Here is a 22,403-nt window from a genome sequence, read left to right on the forward strand (position 1 = left end):
TGGCTCTAGAAGGTTCTCGGACCGAGAAACAGCCTCGTACATTTGCAATACCTTCAATTCATTTTGACCATTACGAAAATGACGACGTTTAGAAAAGTCTCAGAGGCGCAAGGCTAGGTGCATTGAAACCGGCTCGGCCCATAGAGACGGACCACAACGTTTCTGTCCGATAGCTCGTTCAAGGACCCCGTAGCAAGGCATGGAAAAAAGTGGATTTTCAGCACCAATTAGGGTTTTTCTCGGACACCAAATGACCTATCGAGCCGAAACTCGGGATTCGGGGTCGCCTCACATAGGCCTTCACATAATGTCCGAACTGGACCCGCAGCTAGAACGTAACTATGTGTTTTACCTTTTTATAATGTTTTAAACTGAAGGCGCTGTGAATTATGGGCCTGCTCTGACATATGTGATAGTTTGCTTCTAAATGAGTAGGAAAAAGTGGGTTTGGTGTCAGTTTGTATCAGTTTGGTGTCAGAATGATATCTAATTGACTGATGGACTCTTGTCCACTTGACTCTTGTCCATTTGCAATATGTTTAAACAGTGAGGTACCATCACCAAAAGCGACATTCTGAAATCTACCCTAACGAGCGATTGAGATGAACCAGAATCACTGCAAAGCCATCCCGAGTTCATCGGGCCAGTCAATTTCACATTCCTGCAGGATTTTTATAGCATGACAAATTCGTTATGGTAAATGCCCATTGAAACATATTGCAAATGCACATGCATTTGCAATATGATTCTATAGTGAAAAAACATCACCAAATGGACATGATGAAATCAACACAACGAGTGATGGAAATGAACAACTATCACTGCCCGGCCATCCCGAGTTCATCAGTACAGTCAATTTTGGCCCCCCCAAAAATAGACTTTTGACTTCCTATGAAATCATATTGCAAATGGACAAAACATGTGCCTTATGCACAAGTAAAACAAAAATAAAACTATGATAATACAAGTTGACAAAAGTATAGTTTGAGCAAAGTATAGTTTGAATTTTGAGCATGCCAAATTCGTGATGGTACATGCCCATTGAACCATATCGCAAATGCACAGTGACTTTGCAAAAGTAAGAAAACATAAACAAATGGACATAATGAAATCACCATATTTTTTATTTTGGTTTACCAGTTGCACGTGCATTTGCAATATGATTCTATAGTGAAAAAACATCACCAAAGTGACATTCTGAAATCAACCCAAACGAGCGATTGAGATGACCCAGAATCACTGCAAAGCCATCCCGAGTTCATCGGGCCAGTCAATTTCACATTCCTGCAGGATTTTTATAGCATGACAAATTTGTGATGGTACCTGCCCATTGAAACATATTGCAAATGCACAGTGACTTTGAAAAAGTAAGGAAAAATAAACAAATGGACATAATGAAATCTATTTTTTTTTTTCGGTTACCAGTTGCACAACTATGCATGTGCATTTGCAATATGATTCTATAGTGAAAAAACATCACCAAATGGACATGATGAAATCAACACAACGAGTGATGGAAATGAACAACTATCACTGCCCGGCCATCCCGAGTTCATCAGTTCAGTCAATTTTGGCCCAAAAAAAATAGACTTTTGACTTTGACTTTTGACTTCCTATGAAATCATATTGCAAATAGACAAATCATGTTCCTTAAGCACAAGTAAAAAAAAAAAATTATGATAATAACATTTTACAAAAGTATATTCATACACTTCTTACACATGATTAATTGTCTTAAAATCGAAACAATTTCGAAAAACGGTCCAGAAAGCACTTTTTTTCGTTTTTAAAGTTCTTTAAAAAAAAAATCACATTTGACTTTTGACTTCCTATTAAATCATATTGCAAATTACACATGTTAATTGACACAAAAATCGAAAGAATTTTGAAAAACGGTCCAGAAAGCACTTTAAGGATGTGTGAAGTTTTTTACCAAATTTTGACATTTTTGACTTTTGACTTCCTATGAAATCATATTGCAAATGGACAAAACATATGCCTTATGTGCATGTAATTTAAAAAATATATATATGATAACAAAATTGGACAAAAGTATATTCATACAGTTCTTACACATGTGTAATTGACAACAAAAAAAAAAAATCGAAAGAATTTCGAAAAACGGTCCAGAAAGCACTTTTTTAAGGGGTGATAAGTTTTTGAAAAAAAAATAATTTTTTCAAAATTTTGCTTTTGGATGTTGACTTGGGTTGCATTTCCAATATGAAAAACCCCGGTGGAGCGCACTCGCCCCCTGTTGGATTTTTGAAGTGTTACAACTGGCAATTGCCATATGGCATTTGCAATATACTTTGCATGAATCAACGCCACTTTGGGTGGTATTGGACATCGTGTACATGGTTTGTCCAATGCCAATATGTTGCCATTCATTTTTGTCCAATTCAGGGGGTTATTCCCTTACCATTATTGGGGACTTCACCCGAGCGTCGGGAGCGGTTCTTAACCACGCTAAGTCTACCGTTAAGTTTTTCGGAAGATGGCGTGGTAGGACGGATGTACCCGGGGGGTTCTCTCTGTAACGGGGCCCTGAGGATTCTCGGGGTTCATTTTGAGACCTCCGGCGCAGCGAGGCTGAACTGGAACATGGGTATCGCAGTGGTAAAGAGGAAGCTAGCGATGTGGAGGGCTAGGTCTTTGTCCTTTATAGGCAAAGTTCTGGTCCTCAAGGTGGATGTATTGCCATCTCTTTTGTATTTGGCGTACATCTACCCATTGCCGGCTTGTCTGAGGAGGCCTCTAGTGAGGCTCGTGTTTCAGTTCATGTGGGGTGGCAGGTACGAGTGGGTCGCCAGGGCACGCATGCTTTGCCCCATCGGGGAGGGAGGTAGGGGGAGTACCACATTTCCCCCTCAAGCTGGACTCAATTTTCGTTTCCTTTTTGTTGACAGAGCTTGCTCAGAGCTTGCTCATCCGGTAATACACCCGTCCGGTCCTCGGGCGGAACAGCTGCCGTGGCACTTTGGCCATGCGGCCAAGTGGTTGCGGGCGCACCCCGAGGTTGAAGTTGCCCGAGTAGGTTTAGACCACAGGCACCTGTACGAGGAGGTCAGACAGGGGGTGTGTCCGGCACCTGTAGTGGGTATCCCGGCGGTGGTCTGGGAGGGAGTGCAGGCGCGGGGTCTGGACAACAGGCTCAAGGACCTGAATTGGTTGAGCCTCCACAAGTGCTTGCCGGTACGTTCCATCATGTACCGGCATAGTTTGGCGCGATCCCCTACCTGCCCAAGACCATCTTGTGGCAGAGAGGAGACTGTGTGCCATGCCTTTTGGGACTGTGCCTTTGCCGGAGTAGTATGGGCTAGGGCACAGGTGTTGTTAGGAAAGGTTAGAGGGGATTTTGTTGTAACTTGGGCAAGGGTGGAGAGAGGTGTAGGGAGATCAAGGGGAACGGACAGAGATAGGTTTCTGCTCTGGCTTCTCATAAGCCTTTTTAAGTGGGGGCTGTGGGAGGCCAGGCAGAACATGGTAAAGACAGGGAGAGATTGGGGAGTGGAGGGGATAGTGAGGAGGGTGGAAGGAAACGTGAGGGGGAGGATGAAGAGGGAGGAAAGTGGGGGCAGCATGCTGCCCGGAAGAGGTGGAAGGGGGGTTTAGGGCTGTGGTAAAGGGAATAGGTTAGGTATGGCGAGATAGGGAAAGGTTGGGACTTAGTTTATGTGTGTATTGAAGGGGAGGGAAGGTGCTCCCCTGAGTGTTAATTTGAGATTTCATTTGTGTTGGAATTTCAAATGCCTTGTGTTGATGATGGTTTGTTTGAGCAGTAACAAAATATTTTAATCTTCTGTTCTTATCAGGCGGAAGAGTGTTAGATATGTAGTTTTTGTGAGTATTGAGGGGGAGGGAGATGGTGTACCCTGAGTATTAATTTTGGATTTCATTTGTATTGTATTTTCAAATGCCTTGTGTTGAGTTTGTTGGTATAGATGATTCTTATTGTTGGTTTGTTTATTATGCTTATGTTTGAGCAGTAATAACATCCTTTAATCTTCTGTTCTTATCAGGCGGAAGAGACTTAGATATGTAGTTCATGTGAGTAGTGAGGGGAGGGAAGATGCTCCCGTGAGTATTACATTGGGGATTCTGTTTGTAATGTCAAATGCCTTGTGTTGAGTTGGTTGGTATAGATTATTTATTGTTAATGATGATATCAGCATTATTGATGGATTGTTTATTATGCTTGTGTTTTTGAGCAGTAATAAAATATTTTAATCATCATCTGTTCTTATCAGTTTAATATCTGATACGTCCCCCATCGGGGGACTACATATTAAATGGATTTTTCGAACAGGGAGTCGGAAATGGGGCTTGCTCCGTCCTCTCCACGCATCGTGTAATAATTGGGCCAAATCAAATCAAATTTATTTATATAGCCCTTCGTACATCAGCTGATATCTCAAAGTGCTGTACAGAAACCCAGCCTAAAACCCCAAACAGCAAGCAATGCAGGTGTAGAAGCACGGTGGCTAGGAAAAACTCCCTAGAAAGGCCAAAACCTAGGAAGAAACCTAGAGAGGAACCAGGCTATGTGGGGTGGCCAGTCCTCTTCTGGCTGTGCCGGGTGGAGATTATAACAAAACATGGTCAAGATGTTCAAATGTTCATAAATGACCAGCATGGTCGAATAATAATAAGGCAGAACAGTTGAAACTGGAGCAGCAGCACAGCCAGGTGGACTGGGGACAGCAAGGAGTCATCATGTCAGGTAGTCCTGGGGCATGGTCCTAGGGCTCAGGTCCTCCGAGAGAGAGAAAGAGAGAAGGAGAAAATTAGAGAACGCACACCTAGATTCACACAGGATTGATTGTCTGTCTGTCTGTCTGTCTGTCTGTCTGTCTGTCTGTCTGTCTGTCTGTCTCTGTCTCTGTGACCTTCTTTTTATCCACAGCCCTCAAAAACTTGGAAGAGTGGGTTCCGGGAGCACCCGCGGGAACCCTGCCTAGAGTGCACAGAGTGTGTCTCGGGCCCCTACCTCTTGACTTCCATATGACTCTGGTTTCTCTTCATTACGCACAAGCCTTTCGCCTTTTACTAAAGACTTCCGTGGAGAGGAACACTTACGAGTTCAACGTATTTTTGGAGCAGCTTTGCTTCTTGCAGAGCCCGGTATCTTGTTTCAAGAGAAATTGACAGAGATGGGCCAGGATAGTGACTTAAAGACGCATTAGCGACTTTTTCCAAAAAAACACCTGCCTGTCGCCAGGGAAACGGTGGGTGGGTGGGTGGTTGAGTGGGGGTGGAGGGAGAGAGGAGCTGGCTTTTGCCACCCCACCCGCTGAGGTCTGTCGAGACCCCCGGGGGTCCGGCGGTTTCAGGGTTCCATTTGTGGGTTATCGCTTCTCGGCCTTTTGGCTCAGATCAAGCTTGGTACCGAGGTGCCCCAAAGCCCGCTGAGTCAAAAGGTCGAAGGTAGGATAGATAGGAGAGAGAGACGTTTTGGGTTTTTCCCCTTAAGGGAGTAGGTTGATCTTTTTTTCCGATTTTCTTTCTTTGTATTTTGGCTTCTTTTTGGAAGAGAGCTTTTTTCGTGTTTGAAAAATGGAGCAGCAAAGACCCAGCAAGTCGGTACCAGGGATTGGTTTAGTGAACACGGTGAGGTTTGCCTGGACAGACAAGGAGTTGGAGGAATGGGGGAGGGAGACATTTGGAAGAAATATTCTGATGGGGTGCCTTGGGCTAGAAGTGAAAGATGTCATGTGTCTGCAAGGGAACCCTAACCAGAAAGCTTTTGATGTGACTTTTCATTCGGAAGAAGGACATGATGGAGTGATGAAGATGGCAAAGGAAGGAAAAAAAGAAGGACCCCTGTGCCATTATGAGGTGACCAGCCTGGCAATGAACAACTTCAGGGTGGTCACCGTAAACATGTACAATCCGCATGGTAAGGATGAAGAAGTGAGGGCCTTTCTGGGGAGGTACATGGACAATGTCTCCTCAGCGAGGTACCTCAGGGACTCCCTGGGTTTCTGGAATGGGATGAGAGGGTTCCAGGCGTTACTCAGGGAGTCCCCGAAGAGTGTGGATGGCTACCTCCATCCTCCGGCGATGTTCTCCCTGGGGGCTGACAGGGGAACACTCTACTATGCACGTCAGTCCCCGTTCTGCAGGCGTTGTATGGCCTACGGCCATATCCTGGCCTCGTGCAGCACCAAGAAGTGTCGTTTCTGTGGGTCGGAGGAGCACGAGGCCAGGGAATGTGACGAGCCCAAGGCTTGCCACGGGTATGGCTCGAAAGCACACCTGTGGCGTGATTGCCCGGCTCGTCACAGGTCATACGCGTCTGCAGCTGGGGGGGGGGGGGCGGGGGATGGGGGGAGGAAAGAAAGGACGCGTGCGGATTGTACGGATGGCACAGGGGAAAAGACGGCAAGGGAAGAGGATGGGAAGAAGGAAGAGGCGAGAAGAAAGAGGAGTGAAGATGGAAAGAAGGAAAAAGGAGAGAAGAAAAAGAAGGCGGAAGAACGGGAAGGAGCGGAGAAGAGGGAGAGTGGGACAGTGGTGCGAGAAGGAGTGGAAGAGGGAACGGTGACAGTGACGGGGACGGAGGGAGGGGTGGAGGTGGGAGGGGAGGGAGGGGGAGATGGGGGGTGGGAGGGGGAGATGGGGGGAAGGAGTGGGGGGACAGCCTGCCAGGCTTCCTCGAGGAAGAGACAAGGGAATTGGTGGAGGAGTTAGCAGGGAGGGGACGTTGTGTCTCCCCGCTACCTCCTTCACCAAAGAAGAAGGGGAAGAAGAGGGTAAGTTTGGCAGGTGGTGAGAGGGAGGGGGGTGTGGAGGGGAAGGCGGGGGCTAAGAGAACGGCGGGGGGGAGGGGGGGGTGCATTGGCCTCCCTGTTTGCCTCAGCCCCTTACATTCTAGTGGGGGATGACTCCAGTGAGGGGTCTGTGGGCTGTGTGCTAGAGGGGTCCCAACTCCTGTTTGGCGAGGTGGGGTCCCCTACACTCAGCCCCGAGGCATACAGGGAGGGGGGGGGGTGGAGGGTGGTGGTGAGGAACCCAGGATGCAGGGCACTCGGCCTAACACACTGCCTGCATCCTGGGTTGGAGAGATGGAGGAGGACGGGGGGGCGTCAGGAGTGGAGAGGACGTCCCCGCCGGTGGAGATGGACCAGGGGAGCATCGGGTGAGTCTCCTGTTTTTTCTTTGGTTTTTGGGGTTTATTTGTTGTTAAAATTAAATGAATAGTTCTGTTTCTTTTTTTAGTCTAAATGTTAGGGGGTTGAGGGATTGTGTTAAAAGGAGGGCGGTGTTTTGTTATTTAGAGGGTGTGGGGTTTGATTTCTGTTTTTTACAGGAGGTTCACCTGAGGGATGGTGGGGATGTGCGTAGATTTAGGAGGGAGTGGGATAAGGGGGAATCTTTTTGGGGCATAGGAGGGGTGCACTCAACAGGAGTAGGGATTTTGTGTGGGAATAGAGAGGTTAAGGTAGAGAGCACTTTTGTAATAATGCAGGGTAGAGTATTGGGGATAGATGTAGTGTATAGAGAAGCTAGGTATAGATAGGTTAATTGGGGTGTATGGGCCACAGGTGGCGGCAGACAGGAGGGAGATGGTGGACTGTCTGGCGCCCCTGTGTGTTACAAATAGGCACTTGGTGATAGGAGGGGATTTTAATATAGATTTAGGGGTAGGTGGTGATAGCAGTGCAGGCGCCATCACCGGGCTAATAGCTTGCCATGGTCTGGTTGATGGTGGTCTGCACACTACTCCGGCAATGGTCAGTCCTACATGGCGCAACTCCAGGGGGGTTGCGCGGAGGCTCGACTACATTTTTATATCCAGGTCTTTGGGTCAGTTGTCTGGGCGACTGTTGCCTGTTTTCTTCACGGATCACGACGGGGTGTTCCTGCAGGTGGGGTCGCCAGTCTGCCTCTTCGGTAGGGGGTACTGGAAGCTAGATCGGGATATACTGGAGGAGCAGGCTTTCGTTGACGCATTTTTTTGTTTCTTTCGGAGGCTTGACGGCCTCCGGTCCATGTGCGAGGGGGTGTTAGAGTGGTGGGATTTAGTTAAGGTGAGGATTAGGGCTTTTATAATAGGATATTGTAAAAGGAAAAAGAGGGAGGAAAGGAGGGAGGTGGATCGTATCCAAAGGTTAATTGAACTCGAGTACGAGGCAGGCAACCTCGGCGGGTCGATTGACTGGGAGAGATTCGCAGCCCTAAAGGCACAGCTCAGGAAGCTGCAGGAGCAGAAGGCTCGAGCTTTCCTGGAGCGTGCGCATAATGGCTTTCTAGAACATAATGAGACTTGTTCCGCTATGTTCTTTAAGTCGGTTAGGGCCAGGCAGAGTAGGAAGGTAATGCATGGCGTTAGGGAAGAAAATGGTAGTATAGTAAGTAAACCAGAGGAAATGGTCAGGGTGACAACTGATCATTTCCGAAGTTTATTTAAGGAAAGGGAAATAGATGTAGAGCAGGGAAATGTGTTTTTAGAACACTTGTCCCGGCGGTTGCCGGAGGACATTAGAGACGTGATGGAGGCCCAGATCTCACTAGAAGAGGTTGAGAGCGCTCTTAGGAGGATGGGAAAAGGGAAGGTGCCTGGGATGGATGGGCTGCCGGCTGAGTTTTACCTCAAGTTTTGGGGTATACTTGGACCAGTGGTCCTCGAAGTCTTGAAGGCCATCCTTGAGACGGGGGTCCCGGGGGGATCAATGGCTGTTGGTGTGCTGTCACTTCTTTATAAGAAGGGGGAAGCAACTGACCTTGGCAACTGGCGGCCGTTGACCATTTTGTGCGTAGATTACAAGATTCTTGCAAAGGTTTTAGCAGACCGGTTGCGCACAGCCCTTCCCTACGTCGTCCATGAGGATCAGACGTGCGGGGTAGAGGGACGCTCTATAACATGGAACCTAAAAGAGCCGCCAGGGACCTGTGGAAGGAAGCAGGCCCCCTGATCACCTCGTGTCTGCCAGCAGGGGAGGACCTAACACCTCAGCTCGTGCTGTATGGGGTGGGCCGAAGGCCCATTCCATCGAAGGCCTTCACCAAGCTCTGGCCCACCCTCAAGTGCCTGAAGGAAGCACTGTGGTCCTCCCATAACCTGCTGGTAGCGAAAAACGTAGAGACCACCTCCCAGGCAGTGGCCATGGTAGCCACGGAAGCCCTGGGGTGGTACGGAAGGAAGGGGGCCTCGACCCCAGGCGAAGGGTCCCCCACAACACCCTAGGTCCCGGCGGCCACGGCCTGACAGCGCTGCGGCGCCTAGGGCGATGCGCCTAGGGGAGGGATCTCCTCTGGGCCCCGAAGGACGGGACGATGATCTATTCAGAAGAGCAGGATGAGGTGAGCTTGATAAAGGACTCATCCCGCTCCTGTACAAGGGACCGAAGACAGCCTTTTAACAAAGTGACTTTTTAACATGTTTTTCATGTCTTAAAAATGTTTTACCTTTGTTAGATCATTAGTACACATTTTAAATGGCTTTTACAGATTTGATGTTTTTACAAGGAAAGTACTTTTATTCATGGTTGTTTTTATTGCTTTTAACAACATGTACTTTTTAACAAATTTAAATGTAACTTTCAAATGCTGTGTTTTATGCTTTGTTGCCGTTTTTATGTGTATCAATGATGTAAAAAATGTATGAGCTGTTTTTAAAGGAATTGTGTCAATAAAACTTTTCAAAAAAAAATAAAATAAAAATCTGTTCTTATCAGTTTAATATCTGATACGTCCCCCATCGGGGGACTACATATTAAATGGATTTTTCGAACAGGGAGTCGGAAATGGGGCTTGCTCCGTCCGCTCCACGCATCGACCCGGTATTGCAGTACCTCCGGGAACGGTGCAACACTTTTCTCCCGTTGTCAAGGAAAAATACAAATTCACAAAGCTATGTAAACAGCTAGCTAGCTGGCTGGCTAGCAGAAGAAGAGAAGGAAAGAAACATTCAAACTGAAAGAAAGGCGAAGCGCCCTTCAATGGGGTCCCCCGTTTCCCGCCATTTTACTTTAAAAAAATAATAATAATTGGGCCAGGATTGTCTGTCTGTCTGTCTGTCTGTGTCTCTCTCTCTCTTTCTCTCTCTGTCCCTGTGCCTCTGTGTCTGTGACCTTTTTATCCACAGCCCTCGAAAACTTGGAAGAGTGGGTTCCGGGTGCACCTGCCTAGAGTGCACAGAGTGTGTCTCGGGCCCCGACCTCTTGACTTCCATATGACTCTGGTTTCTCTTTATTACGCACAAGCCTTTCGCCTTTTACTAAAGACTTCCGTGGAGAGGAACACTTACAAGTTCAACGTATTTTTGGTATCTTGTTTCAAGAGAAATTGACAGAGATGGGCCAGGATAGTGACTTAAAGACGCATTAGCGACTTTTTCCAAAAAAACACCTGCCTGTCGCCAGGGAAACGGTGGGTGGGTGGGTGGTTGAGTGGGGGTGGAGGGAGAGAGGAGCTGGCTTTTGCCACCCCACCCGCTGAGGTCTGTCGAGACCCCCGGGGGTCCGGCGGTTTCAGGGTTCCATTTGTGGGTTATCGCTTCTCGGCCTTTTGGCTAAGATCACGTGCAGTGTCCTTGACAGTGCTGCGCTTGATCAGAGAAGCGATCGCAGGCCGGAGGGCGCCCGGGAAATTGTGCTATTTACTTTTGTTCAAAATCATTATTGTTGTATTGTTTCACTATTGTTTTTGTCCTGGGTTAGGTGGTGGGTCTGGTGGTGGACTACAGGTGCACCAGCACCTGTAGGGTGAGTTTAAAGGCCCTCTGGTCCTTTTCTTTCTTATTTAATAATTTAAATGTCAGTTTCCCCCTTGTTTGTCCTTTTTTTTTTTTTACCTCTCCTCCCCCTTGTATCCTACCCTCCCCCCCTTCAATTATTTCCTACTGTTTTGAGTTTTGTGTTGCCTGCTAGCCGGAGGGGCTTTCTGGCTTGTTGGAACGCTAGCCTCCTGGCCCTTTAGGCGTGGCAGGCATTGCATTGTTGTGTGTTTGTCTGACCGTATTTTCCTTGTTCCCATCCACCTTGTACTTGTTAGTTCACCCCCTAAATTGCCTTTTGTCTCTGTTTCTTGTCTTGTGTTGTCAACTGGGGGACCTTTGGCCTGCCGGTTTGCTAGCTGGTTGGCTTGACCTGGCCTGCTGGTGAGGCTTGCTAGCTGGTTGGCTTGGCCTGGTCTGCTGGTGAGGCTTGCTAGCTCTCTCGGCCCTCAAGTTTGGCAGGTGTTGTTGGTCAGTGTTCCTTTTTGTTATCCACCTTACCTAAATTTGTTTGTTAGTTTGCCCCACCCCCCCCCTCCCCCCGTTTTTGTTTGTTTTGTTTATTCTTGTCTTTCCCCTTCGTGCCTTTCCCCACCGGGAAAAAATTAACTTAAAACAAAAATTACACACAAAAAAATCCCTCCTTGTGTCCCTTCCCATTGTTGATAAGATTAGTTTGGTGCTGTGCTAGATAGTTTGTTGTGTGTCCCGTGGTACTGGTAGGCCCTGTTCAGCACAGTCTGGCTGAGCCTGCTAGTTCCTTGGCCGTTTTACACCCCCCCCCCCCCCTCCCTCTCCCTTTCCCCTTCCCTCCCCCCTCTCACTGGTGTTGGGCTGTAAAGGGAGTGGGCCTCCATCATGTCAGCAGCACAGGCTGGCATGAGGAGGCACCATGCAGTGCACCTCCTTCTAAAGGAGAAGGGAGGAAAAATAATGGAGCTATCCCGATTGGATTTCTCCAGAAAATTCCTCCAGAAAGAGCTCGGCTTTCATCCCGCGCAGGTAAACTGCATCTTAGCCCTCCCCTATAGGAAGGGCTTCGATGTCAGTTTTGCCAACGCCAGCTTCCTGAGGGAGTTCTGGGGGAAACTCCAGAACGCCCTGAACACCCAGGGGTCCCTCACAGCGATGTTTGAGGTGACCAAGCTGACGGATAATAGCATTAAAACCGTTATTGTCCGTATGTACAATGAAACCGTACAGCCGAGGACGTTGCAGCATGGCTGGGCAGGTACTGCAACGTGAAGGGTCCCCTGATCCAGGTAAAAGACCTCGATGGGATCTGGACAGGGGCCTGGAGGGTCACTGTCCAGCAAAGGGAGGACCCTGGGGGGTTGAAAGCCATCCCATCCACCATAGTCCTCGGAGAGAACAGGGGCCATGTTCACTACCAGGACCAGCCCAAGCTGTGCCGTAAGTGTGGTGAACATGGCCACCTTGCAGACGCCTGTCAGAAGGTCGTCTGCATGAAGTGCCGGGCGGTGGGCCACCGCTATGAGGAGTGCACAAACGGAAGGTCGTGCAACCTCTGTGGCGAGCGGTCCCACCTCATCCGCGACTGCCCCTCCTCCTGGGCCAACAGGGCCAAGGCTGGAAGGAGGGAGTGGGCGGCCGCGGACCGGGCTTTCGAGCGCCAGAGGGCTGGAACGGCAGTTGCCGAGGTGGTAGTGGAGGAGCCGGTGGTGGTGGAGGAGGAGGCAGTAGTGGAACCGGTAGTGGTGGTAGAGGAGACAGTTGTGGAGCCGGTGGTGGTGGCTGTAGTGGAGGGCGCGGAAGGTGCAGTGGTGGAAGAAGTGGGAGGAGAGGACAAAACCCTCCCCACCCCAATCCCCCTGCCCCAGACTAATGTGACCCTTGAAGGAGAAAGGGCCGAGAAAGACGGCTCCGGAGAGATGTTCAGCGAAAGCTCCCCAAGTGGGTCAGACATCATAGGGTCGGTGTCGGAAAGCACCATGGAGACTGTGTCAGAAGGTACGGGAGAGGAGGGGGAGATTCTGAAGGAACACCTCCCCCTACGTAAAAGAAACGCTGAGGAGCTCTCTGACCCCGAACAGGGTGAGGAGAAAAAGGGAAAGGTGGAGTGGGAGAGCTCCCAGGGGGAGGAAGAACCCAGAACCTTCCCCTCCAACTCCCCCAATCAAGTCTCCTTTTTAAGTCCTATTTTAACCTCCTCTCCCTTCCAAACCCCTTTACCCCGGAGGGAGAGAGAGAAAGTCCCTGAAGACTAACCCCCTTTTAACTTTTCAATGACTTTTCTTCTAGCACTGTTTTTACTCACCCCTTTTATGGCTTTTAAAATCACCACTATAAACGTGAGGAGCATAAAGACAGCAACGAGCACAGTCGGTTTTATCCTTTTTAGAAAGGTTTAACTCTGATGTGTTTTTACTACAGGAGTGTGGTCTACCCTTTGTATCCTCTTACAGGAAATGGGAGGATAAGTGGCGGCACGGGCCCTCCATTTGCAGTGGTTCCAATTTTAACAAGAACAACGGTGTTGCCATTTTAATCAAGACCCCACAGGTGGTGGTGAAGGGGAGCACGGTGGTGGTAGGTGGGCGTGCTCTTTTAGCCAACTGTACTTTTATGGGGAGGGATTTTAACGTGCTAAACGTGTATGGTTTTAACGATAAACATGACCGGTGTGCACTTTTAGAGGACCTGCAGTCCCACATGCTAGGGAGGGATCCTCTAGTGGTGGGTGGGGATTTTAATTGTGTTTTAAGTAGAGCAGACAGGAGAGGGGCAGGAGGGGATTTTAAGGTAGACAGGTCAAGTGTTTTATTGCAAGGGCTGTGCAGGGATTTTAAACTGACTGACTGTTTTAAAACCCTGCATCCAAGAGAGGAGGGCTTCACCTGGACCAGTGGTGATGGCACCAGAGCCTCTCGCATTGATTATCTGCTAGAATAACCCCTGCTTTCTTCTCAGACCACGTAATGCTGACGTGCACCCTTTCACTATCTTCGGGTGTGACTGTGGGAAGAGGGCCCTGGAAACTGAACTGCTCCCTTCTAGAAGATGATAGAGTAGTTAGTCAGTACAGAGAGCAGTTCAGCCAGTGGCAGACGCTACAGGACTTCTTTGACACGCGAGCACAGTGGTGGGAAATGGTGAAGGGAAGGACGAGGACCTTCTTTAGAGAGATAGGAAAGGAAAAAAGCAAAGAAAAAGATAGACGCATGGTGGGACTGCAAAAGCGACTGGAAAGGTATTTTAACCTATGCCAACAGGGCCTTGATTTTAACCAAGAAATTAAAGAAGTAAAAAAGGAAATGGCACTTTTAGCAGAACAGAGAAGCAAGGGGGTTATTTTAAGAAGCAAGGAAAGGGAATTAGAAGAGGGGGAGAAGTGCACTAGGTACTTTAAGAAAATAGTCAGTAAGGGTAGGATTATGACAGGATTGAGAAACAAGGATGGGGTTTTAAAAACAGACACAGAGGGAATAAAGGAAGTGGTCGAGAACTTTTATGGGGAACTGTTCGGGGTAAAAGATGTGTGCGAGGGAACAATGGGTGACCTTTTAACATACATCGACAAGACCTTACCCAATACAGACGACCTGAAAAAAGACCTGACGAGGACAGAAATCGACCAAGGACTGAAACGTTTTAAGAGGGGTAAATCACCGGGGGAGGACGGCCTCCCTTTGGAGTTTTATCTGACCTTTTGGGATGTTTTAGCCAACGAACTTCTGACTGTTTTTACTGACTTCGAACACCTCGACAGACTACCCGACAGTTTTAGAGTGGGGATCGTGACTCTTTTACACAAGAAAAACGACAGGACGGACCTGAAAAACTGGAGACCGATTACCCTTTTAAACTTTGATTGTAAACTTTTTACCAAGGTTTTAACACTCAGAATGTCTTCTGTTTTAGGGGAGGTGATCCACCCGGACCAAACCTGTGCCGTGCCCGGAAGGAAGATCACGGACAGCCTGATACTGATCCGAGATGCCATCTGTTATGCGAGAGACAGAAACATGCGGCTTGTAGTCCTAAATTTAGATTTTGAAAAAGCCTTTGATCGGGTCTCGCACCAGTACCTCTTTAAGGTACTGCAAAAAATGGGTTTCCCGGAAAGGTTCTTAGCTTGGGTGGGACTGCTGTACGGGGACATCACCAGCAAAATCCTTGTAAATGGGCATCTGTCAAAAGCAGTGGGAGTGCGGCGTCCGTCAGGGCTGTCCGTTATCTCCCCTTCTGTTTGTGGCCTGTATTGAACCACTGGCACAGGTCTTGAGAAGGGACCAAGGGATCAGTGAGGTGGGTATCCCGGGGAGTGGGGGGATGACCGCCAAGTGCGTCTTTTACATGGACGACGTCAACATTTTATGTACCGACCTTTTATCCGTCGACAGGACTCTGGACAGGACTGACTGGTACGGACGAGCCTCTGGGGCGAGACTGAACAGAGACAAGACAGAGGCCCAATTCTTCGGACCGTGGGCAGACCCAGACTTGACCAGACTACCTCTGACAGTTAAACTGACGGACATAAGGGTACTGGGGGTAAAGTTTGACCCGGGGGGAGGAGGGAGCGGTAACTGGAGTGGAATCCTGGGGACGGTAAGACAGAGACTGGGTTTTTGGGGACTACGACAGCTGACTTTTGAGGGCAAGGTTTTAATCATTAAAGCTGTGATTTTACCTGTGCTTTTATTAATCAGTTCTGTTTTTATCCCCCCTCGAAGGAGTATTTTAGACCTAGAGCGGATGCTTTTTTACTTCCTGTGGGGAGGCAAGTGGGAGAGGCTGAGGAGGGAGGTGGTCAAGAGGCCCAGGTCCAAGGGGGGGAAAGGCTTGCCTGACCTCTACTTGTTCCTGGGCAGCCGCTACACAGCGTTACATCTGACTCTTGCCACCTCCCCGGTCAACAACATGGCCTCGTGGCCTCGTGCAGCACTAGAAAGTGTAGATTTTGTGGATCTGGGGAGCACGAGGCCAAGGATTGCGACAAGCCGAAGGCTTGCCACGGGTGTGGTTCCACTCAGCACCTGTAGCGCGATTGCCCGGCTCGTCAGCGGTCATACGCGTCTGCAGTTGGAGGGGGAGCAGGAGCGGGGGATGGGGGAAGCAGAGGAGGGGAAGGACGGCCTTTTCAGGCACAAAGAGATGGCCCAGAGGATAAGAAAAAAGAATAGGAGAAAAGAGTGATAGCAGGAGGAGAAAGGACAAGTGAAAATGCGGGAGCAGAAGATGGGAAGAAGAATGAAGATGGAGGACCGGTGGGAGGGGTGCCTGTGGCAGGACCTGTGGGAGGGGTGCCTGTGGCAGGACCTGTGGGAGGGGTGCCTGTGGCAGGACCTGTGGGGGGGTGCCTGTGGCAGGACCTGTGGGGGGGGTGCCTGTGGCAGGACCTGTGGGGGGGGTGCCTGTGGCAGGTCCGGTGGAGCGGGTGCGGGAGTGGGGGGATATCATGTCAAATTTTCTTGTGGAAGAAATGAGGGAAATGGTGGAGGGGCTGGCGGGGAAGGGGGGTGGTGTCTCCCCGCTACCTCCCACACCGAAAAAATAAAAAAAGAAACGGAAGATGAAGGGGGGCTCGGTAGGCAGTGAGAGGGAGGGGGGAGAGGATGGGGAGGGGGTAGTCAAAAGAGGGATGGGGGAGGGTAATGTTAAATTGGCCTCGCTCTTTTCCTCAGCACATGATCTGTTGGTGGAGGGTGTGAGCCAGGACGTGGATCTGGGCTGTATGTCTGAGTGGGGATCCCAACTCCTATTTGAGGGGATGGGGTCCCCTATTCTCAGCCAGGCAGCCTACAGGGAGAGTGTTGGTGGAGAGCCCGGGATGCAGGACACTCCAATACCTAACACCATGCCTGCATCCTGGGTTTGAGAGATGGAGGAGGACGGGGGGGCATCAGGAGTGGAGAGGACGTCCCCGCCGGTGGAGATGGACCAGGGGAGCATCGGGTGAGTCTCCTGTTTTTCTTTGGGTTTTGGGTTTAATTGTTGGTTATTATTAAATGAATATGTCTGTTTCTTTTCTTAGTTTAAATGTTAGAGGGTTAAGGGATTATGTTAAAAGGAGGGCAGTGTTTTGTTATTTAGAGGGGGTGGGTTTTGATTTCTGTTTTTTACAGGAGGTTCACCTGAGGGATGGAGGGGATGTGTGTAGATTTAGGAGGGAGTGGGATAAGGGGAAATCTTTTTGGGGCATAGGAGGGGTGCACTCAACAGGAGTAGGAATTTTGTGGGGGAATAAAGAGGTTAAGGTAGAGAGCACTTTTGTTATAATGCAGGGTAGAGTATTGGGGATAGATGTAGTGTATAGAGAAGCTAGGTATAGGTTAATTTGGGTATATGGGCCACAGGTGGCGGCAGACAGGAGGGAGATGGTGGACTGTCTGGCGCCCCTGTGTGTCACAAATAGGCACTTGGTGATAGGAGGGGATTTTAATATAGATTTAGGGGTAGGTGGTGATAGCAGTGCAGGCGCCATCACCGGGCTAATGGCTTGCCATGGTCTGGTTGATGGTGGCCTGCACACTACTCCGGCAATGGTCGGTCCTACATGGCGCAACTCCAGGGGGGTTGCGCGGAGGCTCGACTACATTTTTATATCCAGGTCTTTGGGTCAGTTGTCTGGGCGGCTGTTGCCTGTTTTCTTCACGGATCACGACGGGGTGTTCCTGCAGGTAGGGTCGCCAGTCTGCCTCTTCGGTAGGGGGTACTGGAAGTTAGATCGGGATATACTGGAGGAGCAGGCCTTCGTTGACACATTTTTTTGTTTCTTTCGGAGGCTTGACGTACTCCGGTCCATGTGCGAGGGGGTGTTAGAGTGGTGGGATTTAGTTAAGGTGAGGATTAGGGCTTTTATAATAGGATATTGTAAAAGGAAAAAAAGGGAGGAAAGGAGGGAGGTGGATCGTATCCAAAGGTTAATTGAACTCGAGTACGAGGCAGGCAACCTCGGCGGGTCGATTGACTGGGAGAGATTCGCAGCCGTAAAGGCGCAGCTCAGAGAGCTGCAGGAGCAGAAGGCTCAAGCTTTCCTGGAGCGTGCGCATAATGGCTTTCTAGAACATAATGAGACTTGTTCCGCTATGTTCTTTAAGTCGGTTAGGGCCAGGCAGAGTAGGAAGGTAATGCATGGCGTTAGGGAAGAAAATGGTAGTATAGTAAGTAAACCAGAGGAAATGGTCAGGGTGACAACTGATCATTTCCGAGGTTTATTTAAGGAAAGGGAAATAGATGTAGAGCAGGGAAACGTGTTTTTAGAACACTTGTCCCGGCGGTTGCCAGAGGACATTAGAGACGTGATGGAGGCCCAGATCTCATTAGAAGAGGTTGAGAGCGCTCTTAGGAGGATGGGTAAAGGGAAGGTGCCTGGGATGGATGGGCTGCCGGCTGAGTTTTACCTCAAGTTTTGGGGTATACTTGGACCAGTGGTCCTCGAAGTCTTGAAGGCCATCCTTGAGACGGGGGTCCCGGGGGGGATCAATGGCTGTTGGTGTGCTGTCACTTCTTTATAAGAAGGGGGAAGCAACTGACCTTGGCAACTGGCGGCCATTGACCATGCTGTGCGTAGATTACAAGATTCTTGCAAAGTTTTTAGCAGACCGGTTGCGCACAGCCCTTCCCTACGTCGTCCATGAGGATCAAACGTGCGGGGTAGAGGGCCGCTCTATAAGATGGAACCTACAGTTGATTAGGGACTCCATCGCCTGGGTTGAAGATAGAGGGCTGCCTTTAATGGTAGCAGCGCTAGAACAGGCGAAAGCCTTTGATCGCGTAAATAGATCCTTTTTATTCAGGGTGTTAGGTAGATCAGGATTTGGGGAGAAGTACATAGGATGGATCCGTACATAATATGTCGGAGCGGGGTGCCGAGTAAGTGTAAATAGTCACATAGGTGACGTTTTTGACCTCACGTCTGGGGTCAGGCAGGGATGCCCACTCTCGGATCTCCTCTTCGTTCTGTACATGGAGCCTTTGGGGGCTGCCATTAGGGTAGACACAGGGGTGGAGGGCCTGTTGATCCCTGGGAGCGGTGGGCTGCGTGTTAAAATGACGCAGTACGCCGACGACACTTCCTTGTTGCTGTGCAAGGACTCGTGCCTGACAAGGTCCCTTGCCATCATTGGGGATTTCACCCGAGCGTCGGGGGCGGTTCTGAACCATGCAAAGTCTTCCGTTAAGTTTTTCTGAAGATGGCGCGGTAGGACGGATGTGCCTGTGGGGTTCTCTCTCTGTGAGGGGGCACTGAGGATTCTTGGGGTCCATTTTGAGACCTCTGGCTCAGCGACGCTGAACTGGAACATGGGTATCGCAGTGGTACAGAAGAAGTTAGCAATGTGGAAGGCTAGGTCTTTGTCTTTTATGGGGAAGGTCCTGGTCCTAAAGGTGGATGTATTGCTATCTCTTTTGTACTTGGCGTACATCTACCCATTGCCGGCTTGTCTGAGAAGGCCTCTAGCGAGGTTTGTGTTTCAGTTCATGTGGGGTGGCAGGTACGAGTGGGTCGCCAGGGTGCGCATGCTCTGTCCCATCGGGGAGGGAGGTAGGGGGGTACCACATCTCCCCCTCAAGCTGGACGCAATTTTAGTTTCCTTTCTGTTGACGGAGCTTGCTCAGCCTGTAATACACCCGTCCGGTTACCTCCTGCGGGTGTTCTTCTCGTATCAGGCGAGAAGCGTAATGGTGTGGTCTAACGCGGGTCCTCGGGCGGAACAGCTGCCGTGGCACTTTGGCCATGCGGCCAAGTGGCTGCGTGCGCACCCCGAGGTTGAAGTTGCCCGAGTAGGTTTAGACCACAGGCACCTGTACGAGGAGGTCAGGCAGGCAGGGAGTCCTGCGCCTGTTACGGGCATCTCGTCAGTGGTCTGGGAGGGAGTGCAGGTGCGGGGCCTGGACAACAGGCTCAAGGACCTGAATTGGTTGAGCCTCCACAAATGCTTGCCGGTACGTTCCATCATGTACCTGCATAGTTTGTCGCGATACTCCACCTGTCCAAGATCTGCTTGTGGCAGGGAGGAGACTGTGCGCCATGCCTTCTGGGACTGTGCCTTTGCCGGACTAGTCTGGGCTAGGGCACGGGTGCTGCTAGGTTTGGTTAGGAGCGATTTTGTTTTGACGTGGGCTAGGTTAGAGAGAGGCGTAGGGAGAGCGAGGGGAACAAATAGGGACAGATTTCTGCTCTGGCTTCTCATGAGTCTCTTTAAACGGGGGCTGTGGGAAGCCAGGCAGAATTTAGTTAAGACAGGGAGAGATTGGGGGGTGGAAGGGATAGTGAGGAGGGTGGAAGGTGATGTGAGGGGGAGGATGAAGAGGGAGGAGAGGAAGTGGGGGCAGCATGCGGCACGGGAGAGGTGGAAGGGGGGTTTAGGGCTGGGAGTGTTAGAGTTAGATGCGGACGGGGAGATAGGGAAAGGGTTAGGTATTGGTTAGGTATGACGGGGAGGGACGATGCTCCCCTGAGGTTTGGTTTTGTTTGGGTGTTTGGTGATTTTGTAAATAAAATGAATGAGAATTATTATTTTGTAAAGTAAGAATGGTATTGAGTGTAAATGAATTATTTTTTGTTAAAAAAAAAAATCTGTTCTTATCAGTTTAATATCTGATACGTCCCCCATCGGGGGACTACATATTAAATTGATTTTTCGAACAGGGAGTCGGAAATGGGGCTTGCTCCGTCCTCTCCACGCATCGACCCGGTATTGCAGTACCTCCGGGAACGGTGCAACACTTTTCTCCCGTTGTCAAGGAAAAATACAAATTCACAAAGCTATGTAAACAGCTAGCTAGCTGGCTGGCTAGCAGAAGAAGAGAAGGAAAGAAACATTCAAACTGAAAGAAAGGCGAAGCGCCCTTCAATGGGGTCCCCCGTTTCCCGCCATTTTACTTTAAAAAAAATAATAATAATTGGGCCAGGATTGTCTGTCTGTCTGTGTCTCTCTCTCTCTCTCTCTCTCTGTCCCTGTGCCTCTGTGTCTGTGACCTTCTTTTTATCCACAGCCCTCGAAAACTTGGAAGAGTGGGTTCCGGGAGCACCCACGGGAACCCTGCCTAGAGTGCACAGAGTGTGTCTCGGGCCCCGACCTCTTGACTTCCATATGACTCTGGTTTCTCTTCATTACGCACAAGCCTTTCGCCTTTTACTAAAGACTTCCGTGGAGAGGAACACTTACGAGTTCAACGTATTTTTGGAGCGGCTTTGCTTCTTGCAGAGCCCGGTATCTTGTTTCAAGAGAAATTGACAGAGATGGGCCAGGATAGTGACTTAAAGACGCATTAGCGACTTTTTCCAAAAAAACACCTGCCTGTCGCCAGGGAAACGGTGGGTGGGTGGGTGGGTGGGTGGTTGAGTGGGGGTGGAGGGAGAGAGGAGCTGGCTTTTGCGGGGTGCCGAGTAAGTGTAAATAGTCACTTAGGTGACGTTTTTGACCTCACGTCTGGGGTCAGGCAGGGATGCCCACTCTCGGATCTCCTCTTCGTTCTGTACATGGAGCCTCTGGGGGCTGCCATTAGGGCAGACACAGGGGTGGAGGGTTTGTTCATCCCTGGAAGCGGTGGGCTGCGTGTTAAGATGACGCAGTACGCCGACGACACTTCCTTGCTGCTATGCAAGGACTCGTGCCTGACAAGGTCCCTTGCATCTGATTAGGCTTCCGAGTCAGCTGACAAACATGGCATGTTTTGATGTAAGCGGAAATGTCTTTAAACGAGGCCAATAAAAATGATGCACAATTCGATCATAGGTTTTACAAAGCCCTAAGTGATCAGAAATGTCATGAGATGTTTTCAAAACTAGATCAAAGCTTAGAAGGAACGCGATCTGAACAATAGCATCACCCACAACTTTTGCTGTGAGGCGTCCATTTCCTTATCAACAACTGATCTTGAAAGTTGTAACCCTGGGCAACACGCCTTACCTCAACCAGATGTACTTGATCAAATAAACCTTAATTAAGGTAGGATCAGCGGACTGCTCCATCACAATATCCCTACAGGACAGATAATCCATTAAATTATTAACCTTTGCCTAACTGTTCGGTTACGTGTTTTGTGTATTTAGTTTTGACGTTAGTGTCAGCACCGCTCATAGCACGAGTCACAGTGCATGCAGAGAATACCTCCAGGATTCTCTGTACGTTTTCATCGATAATCCCTACATGGGATGGGGTATGAGAAACCACCAGACACGACTACAGGCAAAGTTGTTACCAAAATCACATGATCACCATTAATGGGCAGAAAGGGACACACACCCCACCCTTGCACTTGGACAGATATAAGTTTGACTTTGTGCAAGGGTACAGACAATGTATTCAAACCTATCCCTTGAGTCAGAACTGTATCTGTCTACAAAGAAAAAGCAAGAACAGACTCAAACAAATAATTCAGAGGCACCAGTGTCTCACAGAATCTTTACTGGCACATCACTTCCCAACAGTGAAACAACCCTCTGTGAAAAATGGCGAATAATCAGTACTAAAAGGTTTGTACAATTCTTGGGCTTCTGCAAGAGGATTAACATGAGGAACAGGCCCAGCTACTGCAACAGGTTTTTTTTATTTTTACCAAGAACAGGACACGCATTCTTCCAGTGGTCTTCACCTTGACCATAGTTACAGATTTTACTTACATCATTCTGTCCACATGAGCCATGTTTGGATCTAGATGCAATTTGCTGACCGAAATCCACCTGAAATGTTCCTCTGCCCCCAATCTCGCA

The 22,403-nt window shown here is 49.3% G+C and overlaps 4 non-coding genes and 2 pseudogenes across 4 annotated transcripts; all 6 read left to right on the plus strand.

Annotated features, from left to right (window-relative positions):
* The first annotated feature begins 4,221 nt into the window (after positions 1 to 4,221).
* Positions 4,222 to 4,360, plus strand: LOC139403372 (U2 spliceosomal RNA; annotated as a pseudogene).
* A 645-nt stretch (positions 4,361 to 5,005) lies between these two features.
* LOC139403373 (U5 spliceosomal RNA) lies at positions 5,006 to 5,122 on the plus strand. The gene has a single exon (XR_011633422.1). It is a non-coding gene; the product is annotated as a U5 spliceosomal RNA (small nuclear RNA).
* Positions 5,123 to 9,636: 4,514 nt separating this feature from the next.
* On the plus strand, positions 9,637 to 9,819 carry LOC139403360 (U2 spliceosomal RNA). Its single transcript, XR_011633419.1, has one exon. It is a non-coding gene; the product is annotated as a U2 spliceosomal RNA (small nuclear RNA).
* Positions 9,820 to 10,178: 359 nt separating this feature from the next.
* Positions 10,179 to 10,290, plus strand: LOC139403396 (U5 spliceosomal RNA). The gene has a single exon (XR_011633444.1). It is a non-coding gene; the product is annotated as a U5 spliceosomal RNA (small nuclear RNA).
* A 9,949-nt stretch (positions 10,291 to 20,239) lies between these two features.
* On the plus strand, positions 20,240 to 20,416 carry LOC139403361 (U2 spliceosomal RNA; annotated as a pseudogene).
* Positions 20,417 to 20,782: 366 nt separating this feature from the next.
* On the plus strand, positions 20,783 to 20,899 carry LOC139403374 (U5 spliceosomal RNA). The gene has a single exon (XR_011633423.1). It is a non-coding gene; the product is annotated as a U5 spliceosomal RNA (small nuclear RNA).
* Positions 20,900 to 22,403: the final 1,504 nt, after the last annotated feature.

The sequence above is a fragment of the Oncorhynchus clarkii genome, unplaced genomic scaffold, assembly GCF_045791955.1.
Source record: "Oncorhynchus clarkii lewisi isolate Uvic-CL-2024 unplaced genomic scaffold, UVic_Ocla_1.0 unplaced_contig_2029_pilon_pilon, whole genome shotgun sequence".
Classification (NCBI taxonomy): domain Eukaryota; kingdom Metazoa; phylum Chordata; class Actinopteri; order Salmoniformes; family Salmonidae; genus Oncorhynchus; species Oncorhynchus clarkii.